Source organism: Hemiscyllium ocellatum, chromosome 30 (assembly GCF_020745735.1).
Source record: "Hemiscyllium ocellatum isolate sHemOce1 chromosome 30, sHemOce1.pat.X.cur, whole genome shotgun sequence".
Taxonomy (NCBI): domain Eukaryota; kingdom Metazoa; phylum Chordata; class Chondrichthyes; order Orectolobiformes; family Hemiscylliidae; genus Hemiscyllium; species Hemiscyllium ocellatum.
This window is the reverse complement of record NC_083430.1, coordinates 55,100,774-55,118,958: the sequence shown is the minus strand read 5'-3', so window position 1 is coordinate 55,118,958 and position 18,185 is coordinate 55,100,774. Positions and strand designations below refer to the sequence as shown.

The 18,185-nt window shown below is 44.3% G+C and overlaps 1 protein-coding gene across 1 annotated transcript in view; it reads left to right on the top strand.

Moving 5' to 3' along the window:
- The window catches only part of LOC132829841 (uncharacterized protein KIAA1522-like), a 196,969-nt gene that overhangs the window by 43,226 nt on the left and 135,558 nt on the right, over nucleotides 1–18,185 (top strand). The gene's annotated exons all lie outside the window — the stretch shown is intronic.

Here is an 18,185-nt window from a genome sequence, read left to right as displayed (position 1 = left end):
TGAGATGCTGCCTGACCTGCTGTGCTTTGACCAGCAATACATTTGCAGAGTTCCCCAGGAGTAGTGCTGATGTATGGACTGCCTCAGTGCTGCTTGTCATGCCTGAGCTTCTGGAAGTACGTGTGTACATCAGGGTGTGATCATGTGTGACTCCTACATGAAGAGATTTTTAGCATAGTTTCCCTCTGCACTGCAAAAGGAAATGTTCAGAGCTCCTGCGAAAGGAGGTGTTACCAGAGCCAGTGGACTGTAAATTAAATGAAGTTGGATTACACAGAAGAACACTGTTTGTGATTCAAATAAGTGCTATGACCTTCATCAAATTCGAGAGTTAACTTTTCCGGCTCTTCTCTGCCTTGGGTTAGATCTTACTGAAACAAGCTCGAACAGGAGAAGGCCTGGAGCTGTTTGCATGCATGTGATAAATTGCTTCAGCATTCTTTCCAGAACTAGATATAATGTGATTCTGATTTACTACAGTGTGGCTTATCAAAAAAGAAATTCACATGTCAATCACTCAAGAATCTTTGTAGTTATGCATAACTTATTTTGTAAAATTAGTTATGCATCATGTAAGAACTGGGAAACTCCTCTCGCACATACAGCAATGTTCTTTTGAATATCATGGATGGTCAGATGACTAGGACTGTGCAAAATCCAGGATTTAGAAGCTGAATTTCAGCTTTCGTCCATACCCATAAATGATGGTACTAAGGGTTTACTTACAGAATTACATTTTTGTAGTCAGAGGCAGCTTGCTTTTAATCTCAAAAAACTGTCCACACAGTGTTATGGGCATTCTCTGTGATAGACTTGCCCCTTTTCACTGTCACTTTGGAATCTATGGTATCCAGAAACAGGGCAGGTAGAAAGCAGGACAGTCAACCAATGACCTTGAAGAATTGTCACCAATGGCAAATCAGGAAGTAAGAAACAAGGAAAATAAATTGTTTAAACCATTGTAAGTCATTAAGTGGAAATTAAAACAAAGATTTAGACATGGACATTGAACTTAGAGAAAAACCTAAAAAGCAAAACTTGAAAAATTTTTAAAAATTGTTCAAATTGATTTTGAAAACCTGTAATTTTGAAATGTTGCAAGGGAATGAAAGATAACACTTTTAAAAATTATATTTTCATGGTTGGAAACATTTGGCAATAAATAAGACATTAACAACTCAGATACATGTGATTCAAGAATTTGAGCCCTGATCATCAAATTTTGGGTGTGTTTATTTGTAACTAATTTCAAGTTCATCTCAAATTACAGACTCAGTGTTGATTCCCTCTGCAAAGTTACCAGCAGTGCCTCTTGTGAGGGAACAATGTAAATCCAATAGCTTCATCATTCTGATAAACTGTAAACCCCGGGCTAATGTAAAGTGGCCTTGTTTGCATTAATCTTCAAGACAAAGGTACCAGGTGCACTCTGCAAGTGGTTCATGAGGTCAGAAATCTAGAAGAGTAGACCATTCAGTCCCTTAACACTTCATGACTGATTTGACTGGTGTCTCAACTCCACCTTCCGGCCTGTCTCCCATCTCTTGTTGATCAAAAATCTCTCTGACTCAGATACTGTATTTCTCAAGGCTTTCTATCACTGCATGTCAAATCTCCACCTGTTGTGAAATACTTGACAGAGATTGTTTGTCAAAATGATTCAGAACTTGCCAGAATACTAGGATAGGAGAAGATAGACTGGATATTTAAGACAGAGATTAATAGATTCCTTGACATTAGAGCTATTTCTCAGACGAGTGTAGTGCAGGCAAATGCCATTTGAGGGAAATGATAAGCCATGATCTAGAATATCAGAGCAGAAATGAAAGGCTGACTGCTCATAACAATCCAGCCAGCAGCTGCTCTGTTCCTCTGGTGGTCCTTTCAGTTGCATCTGTGACCAATATCTAAAATTCTCAAATATTCGGGCACAGAGCCCTGGATAGTGAGAAGCAATGTCAAACCCAACTTGATTTTTCCCTTATTTCCTATTTCATAATCACAAAATTAGTACCGATGAGGGAGATGGTTAGTCCAATCATTTTCAAATGTTTAATATTGAAGTAACTATTCTGTGTTTGTTCCATGGTTTCAGTTTTGTTTGAAGAAACTGAAAGCTTTTTTTAACTTATGTTCAGCTTCAGATGCTGAGACCTGATGGGGGAATGCTCATTCCTGTTGCAGGGGCTGTTGGTTTTTACTGGTGCATGTCATGATCCCACGGGCTGCCCCCTACTAGGGCTGGCCCCATGGTCCCAGTGAGTCCAGCCAATGTCTGGCAGACACTGGTTTACCGTCCTTCAGAGCTTTCCTGAATCAGAATTCTGATTCAGGGATGTTTCGCTGGATGTCTGTAAAGGTATTATCTGGGTGTCTGTAAAGGTATTATCTGTATCACTGTCCGTAACACTATCTGAAACATCTATACATTCAGTTTCCTAGTGAACCAGAATCCTGGGTTAGCTCAATGTAACAGCCTCCTCATTTTGAACGATTCTACGTGAAGGTTCTTGCTATGAGATATTGTGGCCATCTTCAAGAAAAGAGATAAGATCGATTGTGGTCACTATAAAGTGTGCTGTCCACCACAGGGGAGGTTCTGACAAAAATCCTCCTGACCATGGAGAGACATGGTCCTCCCAGCAAGACGAGACAAAACCAAAGTGGAGAGCAGCAGGGACCACTTAACATGATTCCATTGCCAATAGTGGTTGAATGTTCGAGTAAAAAATGAGGTCTGCAGATGCTGGAGATCACAGCTGCAAATGTGTTGCTGGTCAAAGCACAGCAGGTTAGGCAGCATCTCAGGAATAGAGAATTCGACGTTTCGAGCATAAGCCCTTCATCAGGAATAAGAGAGAGAGAGCCAAGCAGGCTGAGATAAAAGGTAGGGAGGAGGGACTAGGGGGAGGGGCGATGGAGGTGGGATAGGTGGAAGGAGGTCAAGGTGAGGGTGATAGGCCGGAGTGGGGTGGGGGCGGAGAGGTCAGGAAGAGGATTGCAGGTTAGGAGGGCGGTGCTGAGTTGAGGGAACCGACTGAGACAAGGTGGGGGGAGGGGAAATGAGGAAGCTGGAGAAATCTGAATTCATACCTTGTGGTTGGAGGGTTCCCAGGCGGAAGATGAGGCGCTCCTCCTCCAGCCGTCGTGTAGTTGTGTTCTGCCGGTGGAGGAGTCCAAGGACCTGCATGTCCTCAGTGGAGTGGGAGGGGGAGTTAAAGTGTTGAGCCACGGGGTGATTGGGTTGGTTGGTTCGGGCGGCCCAGAGGTGTTCTCTGAAGCGTTCCGCAAGTAAGCGGCCTGTCTCACCAATATAGAGGAGGCCACATCGGGTGCAGCGGATGCAATAGATGATGTGTGTGGAGGTACAGGTGAACTTGTGGCGGATATGGAAGGATCCCTTGGGGCCTTGGAGGGAAGTGAGTGTGGAGGTGTGGGCGCAAGTTTTACATTTCCTGCGGTTGCAGGGGAAGGTGCCGGGGGTGGAGGTTGGGTTGGTGGAGGGTGTGGATCTGACAAGGGAGTCACGAAGGGAGTGGTCCTTGCGGAACGCTGATAGGGGAGGGGAGGGAAATATATCCTTGGTGGTTGGGCCCGTTTGGAGGTGGCGGAAATGGCGGCGGATAATACGTTGTATGCGCAGGTTGGTGGGGTGGTAGGTGAGAACCAGTGGGGTTCTGTCTTGGTGGCGGTTGGAGGAGCGGGGCTCAAGGGCGGAGGAGCGGGAAGTGGAGGAGATGCGGTGGAGGGCATCGTCGATCACGTCTGGGGGGAATCTGCGGTCCTTGAAGAAGGAGGCCATCTGGGCTGTGCGGTGTTGGAATTGGTCCTCCTGGGAGCAGATGCGGCGGAGACGAAGGAATTGGGAATATGGGATGGCGTTTTTACAGGGGGCAGGGTGGGAGGAGGTGTAGTCCAGGTAGCTGTGGGAGTCAGTCGGTTTATAATAGATGTCTGTGTTGAGTCGGTCGCCCGAGATAGAGATGGAAAGGTCTAGGAAGGGGAGGGAGGAGTCTGAGACAGTCCAGGTGAATTTCAGGTCGGGATGGAAGGTGTTAGTAAAGTTGATGAACTGTTCAACCTCCTCGTGGGAGCACGAGGCAGCGCCGATACAGTCATCGATGCAGCGGAGGAAAAGGTGGGGGGTGGTGCCAGTGTAGTTGCGGAAGATGGACTGTTCCACATATCCTACGAAGAGGCAGGCATAGCTGGGGCCCATGCGGGTGCCCATGGCAACTACGAAGAGGCAGGCATAGCTGGGGCCCATGCGGGTGCCCATGGCAACTACGAAGAGGCAGGCATAGCTGGGGCCCATGCGGGTGCCCATGGCAATACGAAGAGGCAGGCATAGCTGGGGCCCATGCGGGTGCCCATGGCAATACGAAGAGGCAGGCATAGCTGGGGCCCATGCGGGTGCCCATGGCAATACGAAGAGGCAGGCATAGCTGGGGCCCATGCGGGTGCCCATGGCAATACGAAGAGGCAGGCATAGCTGGGGCCCATGCGGGTGCCCATGGCAATACGAAGAGGCAGGCATAGCTGGGGAATGGTGGTTGAATGGACATGGAAGATATGGGGGTGACTTGGAAAGCGAGGGGGTGTGAGGGGCTGGTCTAGAGGGTCTAATAGCTTTGGTGACAACAGGGATTCTGTCTCAGTGAATAGTGCAGCAGACCTCTGTGACTCCATGACTCTAACCTGTCCACTTCAGCTCTCAGCCATTTCCATGGCAGCCTCCTAACAATGCCTAGAGGTGAGAGTGTAGCTTCATCAAAGTCCCATATGCCCAGAATGAAAATGGTGTGAGAATGCCTTTTAAAGGAGATATATTGACAGAGTGAGGAAACTTCCTGAATGGATTATCCTGTCTCAATGGCAAAAATTGCTACTCTACAGGTATTTCAATAAAGTCCTTTGGGAAAAGGAACTGGCAAACCTTAGTCAGTCTGTCCAACTGCCCTTGCCATGGTCCAGTAAAACACTCAGCCTGAACAAACCACCATAGAAACTTTGAAGAAGAATAAAGTCAAACACACCATCCAATGTTAAACTTGGAATTTGGGGAATGTTAATTAGAATGCAAAGGCATGCCCTGCCCATCACCCCTGCAAAACCTTCTGTACTAATGTCTTCAAATATGTGCCAAGTTTTCGAGAGGGGTTCCACCCATGAGCCTAACAGTAGCCCGACACAGTCACACTCTCGGAATCCGAACTTCCAGTCAATGTCACAGACACCACCACCACAATCCCTGGCTCCACCTAGTCCCTGGGCAGACCCACTGGAGGTGCCATTGCAGTTGGGAGGAGTCCTCAACGCAAGTCCACACGATGTTGTCATGCGGACTCGTTACATCAGAGGAAATGGCCACTCAGTCCATCAGGTATTTGTTGGCTGTCTACAGGGCTATCCAGTTCTTCCCATTACTCCACTTTATCCCTGAACCGTATAAATTAATTTCTCTCAAGTGCCTGTCCAGCTTTCTTTTGAAACTGTTGATCATCTCCCCTTCCAACAGTCCCCTGGGCTGAGTTCAGTGCTGAGTAGATGTAGAAACGAGGAGTGGGAGTCGGCTCTTCAGCCCTTTGAGCCTGCTCTGTCATTCAGTTCGATCGTACAAGATTCTAGATTAGAGTGGTGCTGGAAAAGCACAGCAGTTCAGGCAGCATCCGAGGAGCAAAAGCCCTTCCTCAGGAATAGAGCTAGTTCAATCATACAAGGTTGCTGATTCATCACGATTGGTCACAAAGCCCGTCTCCGTGTCTGTCAGCAGGAAAAGGTTGGAGAATCTCCAGGTTGAGTTTATTCCTTGCAATTAAATGGAACAACTGTGGAACAACTCTCTAAATCTTGGCACAGGCTTACAGATATTAGTAAGGAAGGTTTTGCAGGGTTGGCTGGGCAGGGTATGGCTTTAGCATTCCAAATAACATTCTCCAAATTCCAAGTCAAAAGTAATAAGAAGATGATGAACTTTATCGAGAAAAATCAAATAGTTAAACGTGGCTTTGCTCCTGTATCTTCTGCAAATATTTTCCAATAGCTTAGAGATGAGAAAGCACCTGCTGACTAAACCCAATCCCTTTCAGTTGATTACTCACAGAAATGTTTTTGATGTTTAATGTTTCTTCACTGTGTGTTTTGGGAGGAGCGGCAGGATTAAATATTAAAACTGTGACTGGGGGCCACTCCATTTTGGGGAAGACTGTATGATCTGATGTTTGGCTGGATAATTTAAGATGAGGGGAGCTGACCTTTCTAATAATGCAGTTTCTGGACAGCTTATCTCAGCTTAAATTATCCGGAGCTAACATTTATTTTTCCCTCAAACAACAGCCAGAAACAAATTTTTTGGCCAGTCTGTTATTGCTGTTTTGAGAGATCTTGCTGTGTGGAAATTGGTTGTTGCATCTCCTACCTGTTACTCCAGTACCTCGGAGCATCCTCAAGTGAAAGGTATGACTTAAATGCAAGCCTTTCTTGATAGGAATGATTGAAGGCTGAGGGGTGACCTTACCAAGTTTTATAAAATCATGAGGTGCATGGATAGGGTAAATAGCCAAGGTATATTCCCTGGCTAGGGGTCCAAAACTAGAGGACATAGATATAAGGTGAGAGGCGAAAGATTTAAAAGGGATCCAAGCAGAGGGTGGTGCGTGGATGGAATGAGCTGCCAGAGGAAGTGGTGGAGGCTGGTACAATTACAACATTTAAAAGGCATCTGAATGGGTATATGAATAGGAAGGAGTTAGAGGGATATGAGTCAAATGCTAACAAATGGTTAGGACATCTGACATGGACGAGTTGGACCGGAGGGTCTGTTTCCATGATGCGTATGACTCTAAAACCTCCAAACCAAAATAAGCATTTCGTTTCTTGGTGATTTTTGATGCTTAACATGTTGTACTTACAAAGTACAATGATTCATTTTTACTTAATCATTCACTCAGAGATGAATGATCAGACTCGGCATGACCCTTGGCAGAAATTACTGCATCCCTGACCAGACATTCTTATAAGTTATGTTCCACAAGGGGGTGAACATCAGTCTCTTGCCCAGCACAGGCCCCTCAAGGACAATGCAGGCAGAGAGTGAAAGTCCAGCCACACACCAGGTTCCATCTTAGTGCTTGTTGGGAAGTTCGAGCAATGATGCATTCTGCCAAATAGCTTTGATGGTCTGCTCAGGGATCCATCTGACAGGATAGAGTCTCGCCTTTTCCCTGCAGGATCTCAAGCACATTATATACTGACCACTTTCTGATGAGCTTGTGGTCAAAAGGGTTTTTTTGAACAAGACCCGACATAAGGGTCAGGTGATAATGTCCAACTACTTGGAACATGCACAGAAATGTGGCCAGGCCCATCCTTTATAACACTGGGGACAGTAAGAACCTCAATGTGTAGTGACATCTGATGTTTGTGTATCGAGAGTCTGTACAAAGTTTGCGACAGCCTTATACAAAAGTGTCCACAAGGCTGAGAGTGACTTTGGTATAATTTCTCCTCCTTTTATCTAGAGTTGTGTACATTGTGTCCCTGTAAACGTGGTCTGTTTGTGGGCTCCAGATAAAATGGAAGATGCCTCAGGTGATTGTCGTGGTGCAGGAGTGGGGAATGGGCCAACATATTCAGTAAGTCCAAGAGCACCTCACAGCCAATGACCAAGTTCATATTACAATATCTCCAAGTCATGGAACTCTCTTCCAAACAGTCCTACGAGTCACCGACACCCCCATCGATTGCAGCGGTTCAAGGAAGCGGGCTGACCACCATGTTCAGGGGCAATTGTAAATCTGGCCTTAGTTATCGGTGACACCCACATCTCATGAATGAATAAAATAAAAGTAGTTCAGTTTTCTAATTCATTCAGCTAGTCGCTGTCACTAATGGCACGTCCTTGTTGTAGCGGGCTGAGATTTCCATACTGAATGCCCTCTTTCTGTATCCCAACCTAATGTGACTGCTGCTCCTCACTAAGCCTCACAAAATAGATCCCGTGATGCTGGAATCAAGCTGTGAATACCTGGTATTATCCAGACTTAATATATTGTTTTTGATTATGCAAAGCTTCCTAGAACAAGAATGTTCTTATCATTTGCCTCTTTAGACAACGATCTCTTTATCCTGAACGAAATTAAATATTTATTATTGAGTGGATTCTGGGCAATCCAAGATGGAGGATGGGAAAAATTTCTGGCTGTAAGAGCTGCTCTTTTTTTTTTGAGGTATTTTAGGCGTTGGAGGTGATTTCCTCGAATTCCAATAGCAGCAATCCCTGTTTTATATGCTGTTGCATTGTTTTGGAACTTTGGAAAAAGAAAGTCATAACAACAGCAGATTAAAAGGGAGAAGAGCAGACAAAGGAAGCACATGGTGAGGACAGTGCAGGAGAGAGAAAGAGAGCCTGCACAGTTACTGCCTTTGCTGTTTGAATTCATGTATCGCTGGAGATCGGAGTGCATCTGGGAAAATTAACAAACAGTGAAATTCACAACTAATCTTGGAGGAACTGTTGGGCGAAGTTCACAGCACAGAATCAGGTAAGTTTTAAGTCTGTCCAAGAGAGTGGCTGCAGTAGTGAGTACAGTGGATTCTTTCTTGATTACATGTTTTTGGAGATAAGTTTCTTGATTAAACTTAAAATATAAGCCATAGCTATTAACTTAACCTGGGGCAGTGTTTGTAGAGGAATAAGATGGTGTTATTTTCTGGGTCTGTAGATTGTGAAGGAGCAAAAATGGCCTTTGCAGTGATATGTACGTCTTGTCAGATGTGGGAGTTTAAAGAGAGTTTAAGGGTTACTGCAGATTATATCTGCCATAAATGCTGTTGGATGCTAATCTTATCAGATCGGGTGGGTCGGTTGGAGAGACAGATAGAAGCGATGAGGAATTTGCAACAGCGACAGTATGTGACGGATGGCAGTTATAGGAGGGGGGATGTCTCAGATACAGTCACACAGATGGGTTAACTCCAGGAAGGGTAAGAGAGGTAGGCAGCTAGTGCAGGAGTCTTTTGTGGGTATACCCATTTCAAACAGGTCTGCAGTTTTGGAAAATGTAGGGGGTGATGGATTCTCAGGGGAATGTAGCACGAACAGCCAAGTTTCTGGTATTGAGACTGGCTCTAATGCAACGAGGAGTACGTCAGCTTCCAAGAGATCAATTGTGTTAGGGGATTCTGTAGTCCGAGGTACAGACAGACGTTTCTGTGGCCAGCAGAGAAAAAGCAGAATGGTGTGTTGTTTCCCTGATGCCAGGATCAAGGATGTCCCAGAGAGGGTGCAGAATGTTCTCACGGGGGAGAGGGGCCAGCAGGAGATGATTGTCCACATGGGAACCAACGACATTGGAAGGGGAAAGGTAGAGACTCTGAAGGGAGATTACCAGAGAGTTAGGCAGAAATTTAAAAAGGAGGTCCTCAAGGGTAGTAATATCTGGATTACTCCCAGTGCTATGAGCTAGTGAGGGCGGGAATAGGAGGATAGAGCAGATGAATGCATGGCTGAGGAGCTGGTGTATGGGAGAAGGATTCACATTTTTGGATCATTGGAATCTCTTTTGGGGTAGAAGTGACCTGTACAAGGAGGACGGATTGCACATAAATTGGAAGGGGACTAATATACTGGCAGGGAGATTTGCCAGAACTGCTTGGAAGGATTTAAACGATTAAGGTGGGGTGGGACCCAGAGAGATAGTGAGGAAAGAGATCGATCTGAGACGGGTACAGCTGAGAACAGAAGTGAGTCAAACAGTCAGGGCAGGCAGGGACAAGGTAGGACTAATAAATTAAACTGTATTTATTTCAATGCAAAGGGCCGAACAGGGAAGGCGGATGAACTCAGGGCATGGTTAGGAACATGGGATGGGGATATCAGAGCAATTACAGAAACATAGCTCAGGAATGGGCCGGACTGGCAGCTTAATGTTCCAGGATACAAATGCTGCAGGAAGGATAGAAAGGGAGGTAAGAGAGGAGGGGGAGTGGTATTTTTGATAAGGGATAGCATTACAGCTGTGCTGAGGGAGGATATTCCCAGAAATACATCCAGGGAAGTTATTTGGGTGGAACTGAGAAATAAGAAAGGGATGATCACCTTATTGGGATTGTATTATAGTCCCCTAACAGTCAGAGGGAAATTGAGAAACAAACTTGTAAGGCGATCTCAGCTATCTGTAAGAATGATAGGGTAGTTATGGTAGGGGATTTTACTTTCCAAACATCGACTAGGACTGCAATAGTGTTAAAGTTTTAGATGGAGAGGAAATTCTTAAGTGTGTACAGGAGAATTTTCTGATTCAGTATGTGGATGTACCTACTAGAGAAGGTGCAAAACTTGACCTTCTCTTGGGAAATAAGGGAGGGCAGGTGACTGTGGTGTCAGTGGGGGAGCATTTTGGTGCCAGTGACTATAATTCTATTCGTTTTAAAATAGTGATGGAAAAGGATAGACCAGATCTGAAAGTTGAAATTCTAAATTGGAGAAAGGCCAATTTTGACAGTATTAGGCAAGAACTTTCGAAAGCTGATTGGAGACAGATGTTCGCAGGTAAAGGGACGGCTGGAAAATGGGAAGCCTTCAGAAATGAGATAACAAGAATCCAGAGAAAGTATAATCCTGTCAGGGTGAAAGGGAAGGCTGGTAGGTATAGGGAATGCTGGATGACTAAAGAAATTGAGGGTTTGATTAAGAAAAAGAAGGAAGCATATGTCAGGTATAGACAGGATAGATCGAGTGAATCCTTAGAAGCGTGTAAAGAAAGTAGGTGTATACTTAAGAGGGAAATCAGGAGGGCAAAAAGGGGACATGAGATAGCTTTGGCAAATAGAATTAAGGAGAATCCAAAGGGTTTTTACAAATACATTAAGACAAAAGGGTAAATAGGGAGAGAATAGGGCCCCTCAAAGATCAGTAAGGGGCCTTTGTGTGGTGCCACAGAAAATGGGGGAGATGCTAAATGAATATTTTGCATCAGTATTTACATGGAAAAGGATATGGAAGATATAGACTGTAGGGAAATAGATGGTGACATCTTGCAAAATGTCCAGATTACAGAGGAGGAAGTGCTGGATGTCTTGAAGTGCATAAAGGTGGATAAATCCCCAGGACTTCATCAGGCGTACCCGAGAACTCTGTAGGAAGCTAGAGAAGTCTTTGCTGGGCCTCTTGCTGAGATATTTCTATCATTGATTGTCACAGGTGAGGTGCTGGAAGACTGGAGGTTGGCAAACATGGTGCCACTGTTTAAGAAGGGTGGTAAGGACAAGCCAGGGAACTATAGACCAGTGAGCCTGACGTCGGTGGTGGGCAAGTTGTTGAAGGGAATCCTGAGGGACAGGTTGTACATGTATTTGGAAAGGCAAGGACTGATTAGGGATAGTCAAGATGGCTTTGTGCGTGGGAAATCATGTCTCACAAACTTGACTGAGTTTTTTGAAGAAGTAACAAAGAAGATTGATGAGGACAGAGCAGTAGATGTGATCTATATGGACTTTAGTAAGCTGTTCGACAAGGTTCCCCATGGGAGACTGATTAGCAAGGTTAGATCTCATAGAATATAGGGAAAACTAGCCATTTGGATACAGAACTGGCTCAAAGGTAGAAGACAGAGGGTGGTGGTGGAGGGTTGTTTTTCAGACTGGAGGCCTGTGACCAATGGAGTGCCACAAGGATCGGTGATGGGCCCTCTACTGTTTGTCATTTACGTAAATGAGTGGGATGTGAGCGTAAGAGATACAATTAGTAAGCTTGCAGATGACGGCACGGTGGCACTGCTGCCTCACAGCGCCTGAGACCTGGGTTCAATTCCCGACTCAGGCGACTGACTCTGTGGAGTTTGCACATTCTCCCCGTGTCTGTGTGGGTTTCCTCCGGGTACTCCGGTTTCCTCCCACAGTCCAAAGATATGCGGGTCAGGTGAATTGGCCATGCTAAATTGCCCGTAGTGTTAGGTAAGGGGTAAATGTAGGGGTATGGTTGGGTTGCTCTTCGGCGGGTCGGTGTGGACTTGTTGGGCCGAAGGGCCTGTTTCCACACTGTAAGTAATCTAATCTAATCTAATGACATCAAAATTGGAGTTGCAGTGGACAACAAAGAGGGTTACCTCAGATTGCAACAGGATCTGGACCAGATGGGCCAATGGGCTGAGAAATGGCAGATGGAATTTTATTCACATAAATGCGAGGTGCTGCGTTTTTGGGAAAACAAATCTTAGCAGGACTTATACACTTAATGGTAAAGTCCTAGGGAGTGTTGCTGAACAAAGAGACCTTGGAGTACAGGTTTATAGCTCCTTGAAAGTGGAGTCACAGGTAGATAGGATAGTGAAGAAGGCATTTGGTATGCTTTCCTTTATTGGTCAGAGTATTGAGTACAGGAGGTGGGAGGTCATGTTGCGGCTGTACAGGACATTGGTTAGGCCACTCTTGGAATATTGCGTGCAATTCTGGTCTCCTTCCTATCGGAAAGATGGTGTGAAACTTGAAAGGGTTCAGAATAGATTTACAAGGATGTTGCCAGGGTTGGAGTATTTGAGCTATAGGGAGAGGCTGAACAGGCTAGGGCTGTTTTCCCTGGAGTGTCGGAGGCTGACGGGTGACCTTATAGAGGTTTACAAAATTATGAGGGGCATGGATAGAATAAATAGACACAGTCTTTTCCCTGGGGTCGGGGAGTCCAGAACTAGAGAGCATAGGTTCAGGGTGAGAGGGGAAGATAAAAAAGAGACCTAAGGGCAACTTTTTCACACAGAGGGTGGTACGTGTATGGAATGAGCTGCCAGAGGAAGTGGTGGAGGCTGGTACAATTGCAACATTTAAGAGGCATTTGGATGGGTTTGGTGGGATATGGGCCGGGTGCTGGCAGGTGGGACTAGATTGGGTTGGGATATCTGGTCGGCATGGATGGGTTGGACCGAAGGGTCTGTTTCCATGCTGTACATCTCTATGACTCTATGTGGAGCTGAGTTTGATTCTTCTGAAAATGACTGTGTGCTATAAATCAAATGTATGTTGCTTTAAATACATCAGGCCAAATCCCACAAACAGCAAGTTCATCAAGTAATGTGGTGAGGGAGCTGTAGTTTGGGGGAGGGGTGAAGGGGGGCTAGGGTTAGGGAAGGTGAGGGTGCTAGTGGGGTGTGGTTGGAGTTGAGCTGTGGGTGGGGGAAGTGGTGATGGTGGGGTTGGTAGTGAGGGATTGAAGAACTCTGTGATATTGACTGATGTAATAGGTGAACTTCAAGTTAGATCAACATTGTTGAGAGATGCAAATTAATAATTGAGGATTGAGATCAGGAAGAAAACCTTCACACTGTGAATTAACATTTGGCTGAGAACATGAAGAAGAATGATGTACAGGCGAAGAGCCCACAGATATTCAGGAACCTGTTGAATGGTTAGACTGGAGGATTATTGGATTTAGGTTTTGATTAGGAAGACAGACTGAATAGCCTTGTCTTTTTTTTTAACTCTGGGCCTCCACAGGAAATAGCCGTCATTGTGATGCTGGTTTTCTGGGTCATCTCAAATGCTTGACCATGATTTTCCACTGTTACTGCTGTTGCAATAATCTGCAAGACTTTGTGTCCATGTGTTCTTTATTTTAACCAACACAGGTTTTGAGCTCTCACAACCCAACTCTCTGTGACTCCCTTCACATTAATCATTTAAAAGGGAGATCTAGGCACTGTTTTTCTCGTAAAACCCAAGGTAACACAAATCAGCAAACAGTTTATAACTGAAGACAGCAGGTATGTGCTAATCTAAAAGTGAACTTTACAGCCAAGCCTGTTTGAACAGGCTTCACTCTGCAGCCAATGGAGCAACTTAAATCAAAGAATAATCTTACTCCTCATGGTCTTCAGTTACTGAAAGGAATCTCACTTGTAACAAAAGTTATCTCACTGGATCTGGACACACTCAGGGTTGGCATCAGATCACTAAACTTGGCAACAGTACAGATGTGTCTGATTACCTGGGGAAATTGAGAAAAAGGAACAAGTTTCACTTGGAATAATAAAGATTCTCCAAGTTAGTACTGTAATCTGTTAATATGAAGCCAGTCTTTCTGAGCATTTTTTTCACTGGAACGTTAACTAATTCCTTCGCCACTTATTTGTCAGTAAATGAATGATCCTCAGGAGATTAATCCTTTATCAATTAAAAATTCCCCATTGTTTGAATATTTCATATTTTGATGCCTTTACAGGTGGGAATAATGATAAACAGGTAAAGTCCCAGCAACACAAACCTTTTCTGCAGAGAATTTGTTCACATATTTATGTCCAGTCCCAGTATAAATGACCCAGTATAAATGGTGTTGTTGTGTCATGATGTAAGTGGTTTGCTTTCAAAAGCTTCTGGGTTCAGTGATGTCAGTTTCTGTTTGGTCTCTGTCAGTGTTGATGAACCTACCCAATATCTATCTCTGTTCTGTAACCCACTGAATTTACAAATTGTTATACCTGATATGTGACAATAACCTGCTAACTGACACCTGCTAACTGTCAATGCCACTCAGCTTCAGAATTTATTACAGCCCAGTCCAAACATGCTCAAAAGAGCTGAATTTTAAGAGATGAGGTGAGAGGCATTGCCCTTGACAATAAGGTCATGTTTGAATGAGGAGAAAGTGAGGACTGCAGATGCAAGGAGAACTTCTTCCTGATGAAGGGCTTATGCTCAATGTCAACTCTCCTTCTCCTTGGATGCTGCCTGACCTGCACCACACTCTCGACCCACATTTAAATGAGTGTGGCATCAAGAAGCCCCACAAAGACTGGTATCAGTTGGCATGGGGAAAAACTGTCTACTGGTTGGAGTCAGGCTTGCAAATTGGAAGATGGTTGTGATTGTTGGAGGTCAGTCATCTCAGCTCCAGGACAAGTCTGGGGGAGTTCCTCTGGTTAGTGTCCTCGGCCCAACCATCTTCAGCTGCTTCATCAATGACCTTTCCTCCATTGTAGGATCAGAAATGGGGATATTCAATGATGATTCCACATTGTTCAGCACTGAATAGCCTCCCTTGTCTTTATTTAACTTCTGACCTCCACAGAAAACAGCCATCATTTTCACACTTTTTTTTGGGTCATCTCAAACTCTCAACCATCATTTTCAGCCGTTAATGCTGTCCCCAGATACTGAAATAGTTTATATTCAAATGCACAAGGTCTGGAAATTATCCAGGCTTGGGCTGACAAGTCACATTCAGATGAATGGGAGGATCAGGAGGTAATTGGCCGCTTTGGGACTTGACCAGGTGACTCAGAAAGACCTGAGGAAGCTCTCGCTGCCACACTCAGGCACTGTGTCCAAAAGTTAAATGAAAAAAAATGTAAAATATTACACCAGTTCTCAACCTCACACCCCTCAATCCCCTCACCCTCACACCCCTTCAATTCCCTCATCCTCACACCCCTCATCCTCACACTGCCTCAATCCCCCTTGACCTTGATACCCCCTCAATGGATGTGTGAATAATGATGAAGATGCAAAGACACTTTGAAAGGATTTGGAGAGGCTAAGTGAATGGGTGGATATTTGACAGATGTTGTAAAATGTGGAGAAATGTGAGATTATCCATTTTAGCAAAAAAAGCAGAAATACGAAAGTGATCAAGCAGAGTCAACGTGGCTTCATGAAGAAGACATAATTCCTGACAAATTTATTGGAATTTTTTTAAGGTCTAAAAAACAGGACTGATAAAGGGGAAGTTGTGGATATAATATGTGGAATATCAGAAGGAGTTTGATAAGGCGCCACACTAAGGGCTACTTAATAGGATAAGAAACCATGGTGTTGCAGGTAGTATATTACCATGGCTAGAGGATTAGTTGACTAAAAGAAGACAGAGATTTGGGATAAAGGGAACATTTTCAGAATGATAACCTGTAACTTGTGGAGTACCACAGGGATCAGTGACTGGGATTAATGACTTGGATGGGGAAAGTGAATGTACTTTTGCCGTAATAGTGCATAACACAAAAACAAGTGGGAAGGCAAGTGATGAGGACAACAAAGGAATCAACCAGTGATAGAGACCGATTCAGTGATAGGGCAAAAACTTGACAGATAAAATATAATGTGGGAAAATATGAGGTTATACACTTTGGCAGGAAGGATAGAGGAGCTAAATATTATTTAAATGAAAAAATAATATGAAAAGCTGCATAATGGAGAGATTTACGAATCCTCGTCTATGAATCACAAAAAGCTATCATCCCAAGTTCAGCAGTCTATATGGAAGGCAAGTACAGTGTTGGCTTTTATCTCAAAGGGTATGGAACATAAACACCTTGATGTTTTACTGAAACTATACAAGGTACTAGTTAGACCACAGCTGGAATGCTGTGAACAGTTTGGGGTCTTTCTCTAAGGAAAGGTGTATTGGCATTGGAGGCAGTCAGTCACTAGGCTGTTACCGGATATAGAAGGACTGGTTTATGAGGAGAGGTTGAATGGATTAGGCCTGTATTCATTGGAGTTTAGAAGACAGTGAGGTGACCTCCTTGTAACCTATAAAATTCTTCGGGATTTGATGTGCAGTGGTTGCTTTCCCTTTTTGGAGAGTCAGGGACCATCATCTTAGAATAAGGGGTTGCACATTTAAGACAGAGATAAGGAGAAAGATCTTCTCTCTGAGCATAGCGAATCAGTGGAATTCTGTACCACAGAAGATTTTTGAGACTGGGCCATTAAGTATATTCAAGGTTGAGATAAACAAATTTTTAATCAGTGTGATGCTGCTGCTCCTTTAACAAGGTTATGCTGTTCTTGTTTTTTTTTCAGGAGGTTCCAAAATGTTTGGGGTTGATCTACTTGAAGAAGCTTTTAAGTTTAAAAAAAACTTGTACAATGAAAGGGGAGTGGCCAGTTCTCCCAGCTCAGCTTTGCTCTGGTTCGGGTTTGGTTTAGTTTTAGCAGGCAGTCAGTTGGAAGGCTGCTAGACCAAGAAACAGCTACATGGAAGAAGCTGCTCCGTGCTGAGTCTCTCTGCCAGCTCTCTCTCTCAGAAGACCCTGGGTTGGATTTTTCCTGTTCTTGGAAAGCAGTGTTTATGGGGATTGTTGAAAGTATTTGGAACAGCATCATTAAGCTGGGATAATCTGTTGGGTTTTCAGTTGAGGTAGTTATTCTACATTCTGTTCTCTTTTATGTGTTTCATTGAGCAATCTTGCAAATAATTTCTATTTTGTTTAAAACTAAGTGGTTGGGTCAGATGCACCACTCCTGGAATATCCACTCAGACCTGCTTAAAAGAGCTTGAAAAGTTAGGGTCCAGGCTACTTTCTTGAAATGTTTTGAGGGGGTCTGGCCTGCTCCATAATATCAGTAAGGGGGGGTGGAGGAGCGGGGGTGGGGGTGGAATCGAGGATTACGGGGAACAGGCAGAAAAGTAGAGTTTGAGATTATCAGATCAACCATAATCTTCTTGAATCGTGGATCAGACTTAATGGACTTAATGGTCAACTTCTACTCCTAAATCTTATGGCTTTATAGAGATAGGATGGTTTTAAGGGCTGGCAGAGATTACATAGGGAGGGGTGTGGGGCTGAAGGGGGTTGCAGAGATAGAGAGGGATTTGCAGACTGGAGGAGGTTCCAGAGTAAGGGAGAGGGATGGGGTCTGGAGGAGGTTACAAAGGTATTGAGGGATGTAGGATCGGGTATAGGATACAGAGATTGGGAAGGTTGTACGAGCTGGATGAGATTATGGAGAGTTGTGATGTATTTGAAAACTAGAATGAGCATTTTAATTGGCAGATATTGCAGGTTAGCAAGCATGGGGTGATAAGAAATTGGTGCTTGGTGCAAGTTAGGATACAGGTGGCAGAGATATCAATAATCTTGCGTTTATAGGAATGGGAGCAGTAATTCAGAAAGGTATTCGAAGAAGCAAATGCTGAGGTAACATGAACAAGGGTTTTGAACCAGATGAGCTTTTACAACAAACAATAATTTACACAGTCATAAGTAGACTAGCTCTGAATTTCAGTTTCATCATTTGCCGTGGTGGGGTTTGAACCCATGTCCTGAGGACAATTAGCCTGGAATTTGTGGAATACCCATGCAATGACATTACTGCTACATTATCACTTCTGCTAATCAATAAACAACAATGTTTAGTTTTGTCTTTGCTTTGTTGATCAGCAATAACTTGTTCAAGGTATGCGTGAATTTGTG